Here is a 10,433-nt window from a genome sequence, read left to right on the forward strand (position 1 = left end):
GGAAAAATCCCTAAAATAATGTATACATGGTTTAAGATTTCAAAACAAGTACCTTTGATAGCACATTAGGAGATGACTAGGAAAGGCTAAGAATGCGTGATAAGGAGCATTACCATATGTCTGTCGAGAAATTAAAAAAATTGTATGTCTGTTCGTTGACTCATTACCTTTCATATATTTGTCAAGCTAAAGCAGACTTCCTTTCCAAGCTAAGTGAGATTTCCTTTCAGTGCTAAACAGAGTTGCTTTAACTCATCTCTAGTTTAGGAGGGGAAATGGTGTAGCTCTGATTTACTTCTTTCCTTTAAAACAGCACGGCTGTTAGATATTTAGGCAGATAACTGTTTGAAAAGTATTGGCACAGGATGTGACTTTTGTTTATGGATATTGATAAATATCCTCGTGGATTTTTTAACAGCTCATCAAATCAGTATTGAGTTTTACATTGAAGATTAGCATAAAGGGACATAAAATACTTCTAGTAGATCGATCTATAGAAGATGATTTTGTATGGTATTAATAGCTTGACACAGATTTGGGAAAAGTCCTCATGAGCTATGAGCCATGAGCCATGGGAAAAGTCCATCCCAGCCGGAGTGCTTACTACAATTCTAGAACAAAAGAGTTGTCTATCTTGAGAAAACATGGAAAGTAATGATCTGTACTCATATGTATTATTAGGGAGAGCATTTTCCTTTTTGCTGTTGGTGATTTGAAATGTTACAAAGATATGAATAGAACTTATTAATTTTTTTGATTTAGCAATATTGTACAAATTGCTGTTTCCTTTAGGTTTTACTGTAAATATTAATCACCATGTCACTTCAAAGACTAGCCTTTTATTGTTATGTTAAATGACATACATGCATTGATAATTATAATTATATATGTGTATTTTATTAAAAAGCGCTTAAGAAATTATATATTAAAGTGTGTTACTAAACCCTTTTATGACTTTGGAGGGTAATCATTTAAAATGTCTATAAATGTTGTTCTAAGAATAAGCACACATAGGAACACCCCAAACACAGATTTTGTGGCTTTCGATTACAAGGCATGGAGAAATGGGACTGGCATTCATTTTTCATGTGTTAAATATAATTTCTTGGGGCCCTGACCATGTCATTGAAGGTGAAGCCCTGACAAATGTTGAACACATGAAAATTCAAATGTAAGAAGAGGAGGCCATGGTGTGGTATGTTTTGTTTCTGGTCCAGGGGAGAAGGGCAAGGATACAAGAATGAGCTGCTTTTATACCACTGACCGGTGATGACAGATCACTTCTAGACCCCTTGACTGGAAAACATTCCAAGGGACATTGTGATGAGGTGAGGTTGTTGCTATCACAGCCAGTCACATTTTGAAAATTAACACTTGCTTCTATACAAGCTCCTTCCCAGAGGTCAACAGCTTTTCTTAAGCAGGGCACCCACTTGCTGACCCCTGATTTCTGGAATGTAGGGGGTCAGGAGACTTTCGTGGCCCCCAGAAGAGACTGAAGCCCAGTGTTGCTGATGCAGCAAAGGATCACACTCACTCCTCACATGAATTAGTGAAATTTTGAGCAAAAGAAACCTCACCTTTAAAACGTGAATTCCTCCGGAGACATCACTCCCCAGATTTAAACCTATCAGAAGCTCACAGCTTAGTATGAATTAGATGAACAGAAGATTTGGAGGTAGTTTGATTAGAAGAAAAGAGTAATTTTTGGAGTAGGGCAATTTTGGGACGATTTGGATGGGAAGGAGGAGGTGCAAGGGGAAGGATCTCTAAGCAAACTGGTGTAAAGCCATTAAAAATAATAATTTCATGAGCTTCTTTCAGGAGTCATGGTAGAGTTGGTGGATGCTATGCTGAAGCTCTCTCTAATTAGACAGCTTTGTAAAGATTGCGCTGGGTTTCCTCATGGGGAATTTATTGACTCATCTACATGGAGGTTTTCTGAAGCCTTCCACTGGAAATTAAATAATGTTATTAAGTTATTACCACTCTGTTTTAATACCCTTGATAATCATTCTTTAAAATATGTGCTGAGACAAGTTGAGAGTAAGTTAAATAAGTGAAGTAAGTAAGTAAGTGAACAGTTAAGTAGACATGCATGAATGTGGCCTTCTGGGAGCTTATTATCAGTGATGAAAAAGAACAAATAATATATATTTAAGTAGAGAAACATCCAAGAGGTGTATAAACGTGTATCCATTTACATGCTGATAGACTTTCAAGTAATTCCTTTCCTTTCTTTCTTTCTCGCCCTTTTGGTATGGTGAGAACATCATTTTCTTGGGAATTAAGCAGCTTTTTTTCAAACCACAACTTCCCAATCATAATTTTGGACAAAAACTTAATCAGTTTAGGTCTCAAGTTTTTTTTTTTTTTTAAATGTGTGAAAGGAGTGGCTGGAATAAAAAATTTTACATTCCTTTCAGTTATAAAATTCATATGACATTGTATAAATATCATTCAGCTTAGGAAAATAGCTTCATCAAAATATATCTTTATAAAAATAGGTCTTTTGGAATATGATATAGATAAATAGCTAAGCATATGTATGTGTATATCTGTTTTTACAATGAACATACCATGACCTTGATCAGGGTTATTGATTATTTTAAATTTATTGGATTTCTTAGAATTTATCTTTTAAAGGGAACTATGCTATATTAGTTATAGTATGTAGAATATACTTTAGTAGTTGGAGGAATCTGAACTTAATGTATTTGCTATTTTATAGTGAACAGAAAAAAGATGTTAATAAAATTTCTTTTTCATGATGCGCTTATTGAATGGCATGAAATTATTTCACTTACGAATAAACATGGCATCTAGCAAAATATCTAGAGATCATTCCAGGTACATTCAAAATACATTTAAAATGTCATCCAGAAAACACTTGAATTTGTTTTTTCGAAGGGTTTTATTCATGCTGAGACTCTGATAACAATAATGTAAAATAGTTGGTTATTCTGGAATTCATTGAATTTATACAAGGCTGGGTATTCATACATATTCTGTGTCTACTTTTTAAAATTATATTAATCAGTTAATTAGAATAATTTAGTGAGGCCAAAACATTTTTCTGAATAACAGCTTTGTTGAGACATAATTCACAAACCTTATAATTCACCTATTTAAAGTGAGAAATTCAATTTTTTTGTATATTCAGAGTTACACAACTTTCATCACAATTTGAGAATATTTTTATCACCCTGCAAAAACCTTTGTACCCATTAACACTCACTCCACTTTTCCCTCCACTCCTTCTTTACTGCAATGTCCTAGGCAACCACTAATCTACCTTCCTTCTATAGATTATTCTGGACATTTCACGTGCAATCATACAATATGTGGTCCTCTGTGATGGGCTTCTTTCACTTAACATTTTCAAAGTTAATTTGTGTTGTAGCATGGATCAGTATTTAAATTTTTTAAGTTGCTTAAATTTTTAAAAAAGAAGATTCCACTGTAGGTGATTTCCACATTTCATTTATCCATTCATCTGATAGACCTTGGGTTGTTCTCATTTTTTTGGCTGTTATGAATAATGCTGTTAAAAACATTGGTGTACAAGTGTTGATGTGGGCATATGTTTTCCTTTCTCTTGGTTATATGTCTAGGAATGAAATGCTAGGTCCTGTTGTAATGTTTTGTGGAATTTCCAAACTTTTTTTTTAATTTATTTTTTATTTATTTTCAGCATAAGAGTATTCATTGTTTTTGTATCACACCCAGTGCTCCATGCAATCCGTGCCCTCTCTAATACCCACCTCCTGGTTCCCCCAACCTCCCACCCCCCCACCACTTAAAACCCCTCAGATTGTTTTTCAGATTCCATAGTCTCTCATGGTTCACCTCTTCTTCCAATTCCCCCAACTCCCTTCTCCTAACTCCCCATGTCCACCATGCTATTTGTTATGCTCCACAAATAAGTGAAACCATATGATAATTGACTTTCTCTGCTTGACTGGTTGCACCATTCTACATCCTGACCAGCAATGTGTGAGGGTTCTGATTTCTCCACATCCTTACTAACAGTTGTTAAGTCTTTTTGATTATAGGCATCCTAGTGGGTATGAAATGGTATCTCATTGTGGTTTTGATTTGCATTTCCCTGATGACTGATGAGTTAAGCACCTTTTCATGTGCTTTATTGGCATTTGTCTATCTTCTTTGGAGGAGTATCTATTCATATCCTTTGCCCATTTGTCTTCTAACTATTGAGGTATGGGAGTTCTTTATATAGTCTAGATTCTGGTGTCATTAGATATGTGATTCACAAGTATCTTCTCCCATTCCATGGGCTGTCTTTTAGCCTTACCAATGATGTCCTTTGCCTTACAAAAGTTTTTAATTTTGAAGAGATTCAGTTCACCTATTTATTTATTTTTTTGATGCTTGTGCTTTTAGAGTGAGGGCCAAGACATTTTAAAACTTTTAAAATTTGCCTTTTCACATTCTTAGTAGAAGTAGTAGTAATAGAACTACATTTAATTTAATTTAATTTTTATTTTATTAATATTATTTTTAATTTAAATTCTAGTTAGTTTACCTACAGTTCAATATTAGTTCAGGAGTAGAGTTCAGTGGTTCATCATATAACACCCAGTGCTCATCATAAAAAGTGCCCTCCTTAATACTCATCACTCTCCTATCCCATCCTCCATCCACTTCCTTCCATCAACCCTGGTTTTTCCTCTGTAGTTAAAGGTCTCTCATGATTTGTTTCCCCCTCTCTCTCCCCACTCCTAAATGTTCATCTGTTTTCTTTCTTTTTCTTTGTTTCTTTCTTTGTTTCTTTCTTTGTTTCTTTCTTTGTTTCTTTCTTTCTTTCTTTCTTTCTTTCTTTCTTTCTTTCTTTCTTTCTTTCAAGATTTGTTAATATACTTAGAGAGAGCGAGGGAGAAAGAACATGAGCCAGGGGAGGGGTCAAGGGAGAAGGAGAGAGAATCTCCAGCAGGCTCCCCACTGAGAACAGAGCCTTTTGTGGGGCTCAATCTCATGACCCTGAGATTATGACCTGAGCTAAAAATAAGAGTCAGGCTCTTACCCAACTGAGCCACCCAGGCATTCCTCATCCATTTTGTTTTTTAAATTCTACACAAGTGAAATCATATGGTATTTGTCTTCCTCTGACTGACTTATTTCACTTAGCATAATATACTCTAGCTCCACCCACGTCATTGCAAATGGCAAAATTCCATTATTTTTGATGGCTGAGTAGTAGTCCATTGTGTGTGTGTGTGTGTGTGTGTGTGTGTGTGTGTGTACTATATCTTCTTTATCCATTCATCAGTTGATGGGGATTTGGGTTCTTTTCCATAGTTCAGCTGTTGTTGATAATAATACCCTGCTATAAACATCCAGGTATATGTATTTCTTTGAATGTATTTTTGTATCCTTTGGGTGAATACTTATGGTAATGCAATTGCTGGGTCATAGGGTAGCTCTATTTTTAGCTTTTTGAGGAACCTCCATACTGTTTTCCAGAATGACTGCACCAGTTTGCATTCCCACCAACAGTGCAAGAAGGTTCCCCTTTCTCCGTATCCTTGCCAAAACCTGTTGTCTCTTATGCTGTTGATTTCAGCCATTCTGACCAGTGTGAGGTGGTATCTCATCATGGGTTTGATTTGCGTTTCCCTGATGATGAGTGAAGTTGAACACCTTTTCATGTGTCTGTTAGCCATCTGGATGTAGAAGTACATTTTAGTAGTGACTTTTGGGTGTACAAATTCAATAGTACTTAATAAATTACACCTCCTCTCAACTTACCTGAAGTGTTGTTCTTGGGTAAAGAATTATTCATCCTTCAGTGTCTTATGAGTAAGGTGAAAGATCAGGAAATTTTTATTATCATAGCAAAAGTTTTGCGCTTTCAAAAATTTTTCATCAATAAGTATTTATTGAACATCTTCTGTTTGCTCAGCATTAGACGCTGGTTAAAGCAGTGAAAAAACTTCTGGTGTCTTCATATGCCTTGTAAAAGTTGAAATGCTGGTTTCCTGGAAAAACCTTCTTACAAGAACATATCTGAGTTGGCAGGAGCAAAAGTGTTGCCTCTTGGCTCCTCTATGAGTTGGTGCCCTTGCCCTTATTACAATGTTACAGATCCCAGATGGTCACTGCAAAATGCTTTCTCCTGTGCCAAGGTACAACAGGGATGCATTATCGCCTTAACTCTGAGTTTGTTTTGTGGTTTTCTTTGGAAACCCTAACATCATTTAAATGCAATTTTTTCAATTTGGCTCTGTTTACAGAACTGTAATAAGATATTTCTCTATTAATAGCAGGAAGGGAAAACCTTGCTTGTTTAGGGTTTTGGAAAACTCCTGCACATTTTTCTTAAAGGCATTTGGTGGAATGGATTGAGGGAGATTTGTGGATTCCTTTTTCTTAATTTGCCTAAATGAATTTCAAGGAAAAATTAGTCAAAATGTATGTTTCTCAAATGAAATAGAAGCTTTCACTCTGTAGCAATAAAGAGAATCTTAAAGGAACTTCCATCAAGGAATGTTACAAGGCTCCAGTAGTGCCTTGCCTTAGGGAAGGTTGGCTCAGAATGAATGAACATCAAGGTAGGTCCCTTATAGCTTCTGCTCATTTTGTCTTTCTGAATTTGATAACCTTGTTGTGTGGGGAAGAGAGAAACTAGTAATTGTCTATGTTTAAATATCTTCTGTCTGCTCAGTTTTACCTTAAGGAAATATAAAGACGTAGAGCCAGAAGAGCCCGAGAGGTCAAGTACGAGAGTTGTGTGTGGAGAAGCCAGTGACCTTCAGTGGTAACGCATGTTGCCCCGCCCACAAGCTTCGGACTAGCCATTCAGCAAATTCAGTGGTCACCTCCAATGTCAGCAAACATTTTCAGTCTTCCTTGTCTTTTCTTCATGTTTTCCCCTCAGTCCTGAATATCCTTCAAACCTACATTCTCATTTTTCAAAGACTTACTTAAGTCTTTCTTCAGTGGAGCTCTTCTAATTTCCATTCCTTCCATCATCCTTTCCTCAGTGGAAATAAACTCTCCCTCTAAAATATTCTCACAGCACTCTGGGCATACTTCTTTTATTTTTTATCTTTTTATTTTATTTTATTATTTATTAACATATAATGTATTATTTGTTTCAGGGGCACAGGAATATATCACAACATCTGCTTTTCACGTAGGTCAACTAGCCCAGCTACAATGGGGGAGCCACAAAGAGGAGGAGCTGTATCTCTCTCTTTCTCTCTCTCTCTCTCATTTTTTTTTTTTTTTGGCCACAGCCTATAATAAAGATAAAAAGTGATTAATGAAGGAATGACTCCATGAATACATGTGTCAATAAATGAATAAAATAATAAACTTGGGGATTTTGTAGGCCTGGGTAGATTGGTAGTTCTAGAGGTTTTGTTTGGTGAGCTGCCCATTTGCCATTCCCAATGGAGATTCAGAGGACTGCGGCTTCCTCACAAAAGATGAGGAAGAAGATCTCTCTCCCTCTTTTCTCTCACTTTCTTTCCTTCTTTTCCCACCTTCCTTTCCTTCCTTCCTTCCCTCTCTCCCTTCTTCCTTCTTTCCATGTTTCCTTCCTTTCTCTGCTTGAGCTGAATCCTATAAAGAGAGGTTTGTAGCTAAAACCTAATTAAGATAGTGTTCCCCAAACTGTAGGCATTTTATTATGAATATTGTTGAAAACCATTAGGACGTTATGTGAATTAAAGGAGAGCTACGGCTCAGGGAAGCATGTGTTACATGCAGCCTGGAGATCACTCAGCGTATGGCGCTTCAGGGGCTGAAGCCGTGGTTTCAGGAACTGACTATTTCTGTTACAGGCACCTTCTAGAGTCTAGTCTAGAAATCACAGGAGGGAAGTGGGCTTTCTACATCCTGTCATTGAGCTAGCCACGGACATGTCGTTGATTGTAGCAAGATGGTCAGGCTGACGGAGAAGCCCAGGCTTTACAGGAGATGGGCCTATTATATCCTGGGAGTCCTGGGTCCAGTGGCTCTAAAGGGATTGCTGTATTGGGTTACTAACATGCTTACTTCCAGGCTAATACTTTATATCTATGTAAGTGAGTTGATATTGTGGTAAATATCATTTCATCTAGAAAAAGCCCTTATTTTATAATATAAAAAATAAAATTGCAGAAGAGGACCTAGAGATCTCTCCATCTCCCATGGATTAGAGGTTTGTGTCAGGAAAAAATATGTTTTCTGTCTTGGTGGAGACCCAAGACATGTGAGAAAAAATCTTTGCTCTGAGAAAAACCTTAACAATGGCTATTGACCCAGCAGCTGGTGCCATCTTAGGGGCTGGCAGTTTAGATGAGTGGGACACTGTGGAACACTGCATATTGGGGCACACATGCTCCTTCTTGCTTATCTGTCCATTCCTCTTTCTCTGGAATATAAGAGAGTATTTCGGCATGTTTGTTTGTTTTCATATTCTAGTGGTGAGATCCACCTAAGAGGTTGGGTGCAAAATAGGAATGGATGGGGGGAAAGAGTATCCATACAGAAGGAGGCCCTACTGAGTTCACAGGGTATCTCTTACCTGGCTCTGCTTTGGGGGTACCAGATATCTGCCCAGATTGATAAAACTGAATTTTGTGTCTGTTTTTTCCTATTTCCTTTGTGAGTGTGTAATGCATCTTTCTGAACACCAGGGGAAGGTTGTGAACAACAGCCTGAGTTCCTAACTCATCTGTTGGATTATTACGTGAAGTCTACTCATTCATTCATCTCTGGATTTAGAATTGGTTGAGCACTTGCCCATGACTGATTCTGCTGCAAGAGATGTGGTGATGAGCAAGAAATAGTTGTTCTTTTGGGGCTGGTTCGGAGCCTCATCAGAGGGTCACGTGTTCAAACACATAGTCAAGATACAACATAGTAAATGTTAAAATAGAGGTAGTACCAAGAGTACTAAGAGGCAGTACCGAGTACCAGGAACATTGGAGGATGTGACTAAGATAATATGGCAGGGAGGAGAGGGATCAAGGAAAGCTGTGAAGGCAAGGTTCTACTTGACAAAAGTCGGGAAGGCTGGGGAAAATGGAGGATGTAAGTGCTGAATCACTAAATTCTCCTGAAACCAATATTTCACTCTATGTTAACTAACTGAATTTAAATAAAAAGTTGAAAAAAAATGGATAATAGTCCAAAGGAACTTTGTGCAACCACGTAAATACTTCATCTGCATTGTCCCATACAGTAGTCACAAGTGGCTAGCACTTCAAATGAGGCAAATACAATAAAAGGCTGATTTTTAAATTTTACTTAATATTAATTATTTCACGTTTAAATAGCCACATTTGGCTAGTGGCTACCATTTTGGACAGTGAGCTCTAGGAAACTCAGCAAGGCAGAAAGTAATGCTTGTCCTAAAAGAAGTCTGGATAATGGGCAATGGACAGAGCAGCTTTTTCATGGGGACGCCTGGGTGGCTCAGTGGGTTAAGGCTCTGCCTTTGGCTCAGGTCACGATCTCAGGGTCCTGGGATCGAGCCCCGCATTGGGCTTTCTGCTCAGCAGGGAGCCTGCTTCTCCCCTTCTCTCTCTGCCTGCCTCTCTGCCTACTAGAGAGCTCTTTATCTCTGTCAAATAAATAAAATAAAATTTAAAAAAAAACACAGCTTTTCAGTACATAGTTCATCTACTGTGTAGAAGGTGCTTCTGGAGGGTTATTGTGAGTAGGTGGTGACTTTGTGGTCATTAAAATTTGGCTAATGCCCTGTGACTCTGCCAGGCAACTCATTCATGAACCCCTTTGCAATTCTCCTTCTGTCCTCCAAACAGCTGGTCATCTTATACAAGCACCCAGCAATGACCCAGGCCTCCCATTGTTCCCCTTCTCTTAGGGGAGGGGCCAACACCGTAATTTCTGGGGAGTGTACACATTGTAATTCCCTTTGACAAGGTTTGCTTTGGGAAGAGCACTTATTAGGTCTCAAGCAGAGAGGGCTGTTTGTGGGCTCAGTCATCACCTTCCAAAGTGACAGCCACCCTGGACCCTTTCTTGCCCCTACCGCCCCCCCCCCCCGGGCACTACCCGCCATTGAACTACAGGGTAAAGTGTTATATCATCTCGTCATCTCCTCTTGTCAAGCCAGACTGAAAGGCAGGTAATCATTTATTATGAGTCTTTCTCCTGTTTTGCTCCCATCAAATGAGTTAAGAAGGCACTCTCAGGGAAAGGTGGGGATGAAGCAATGCAGAATTTTCCTCATGTGAGATATAAAAAAACAACTAGAGTCTGTGCAGCATTTTCTAGTACATACTGCATATTCACATATATGATTTCAGTTACAACATACATGATTTCTTTACAATTCCGTGAGATGCTCTGTTCCTCAGTTTATAAGTGAAGAAACCAGGGCTTGTAAAAGTTAAGGAGTCACCCATGATCATCCCGGTCAAGTGACCAGCTGGGGCTCAGCCTTAGTCTTCTTTTTT

Source organism: Mustela erminea, chromosome 4 (assembly GCF_009829155.1).
Source record: "Mustela erminea isolate mMusErm1 chromosome 4, mMusErm1.Pri, whole genome shotgun sequence".
Lineage (NCBI taxonomy): Eukaryota > Metazoa > Chordata > Mammalia > Carnivora > Mustelidae > Mustela > Mustela erminea.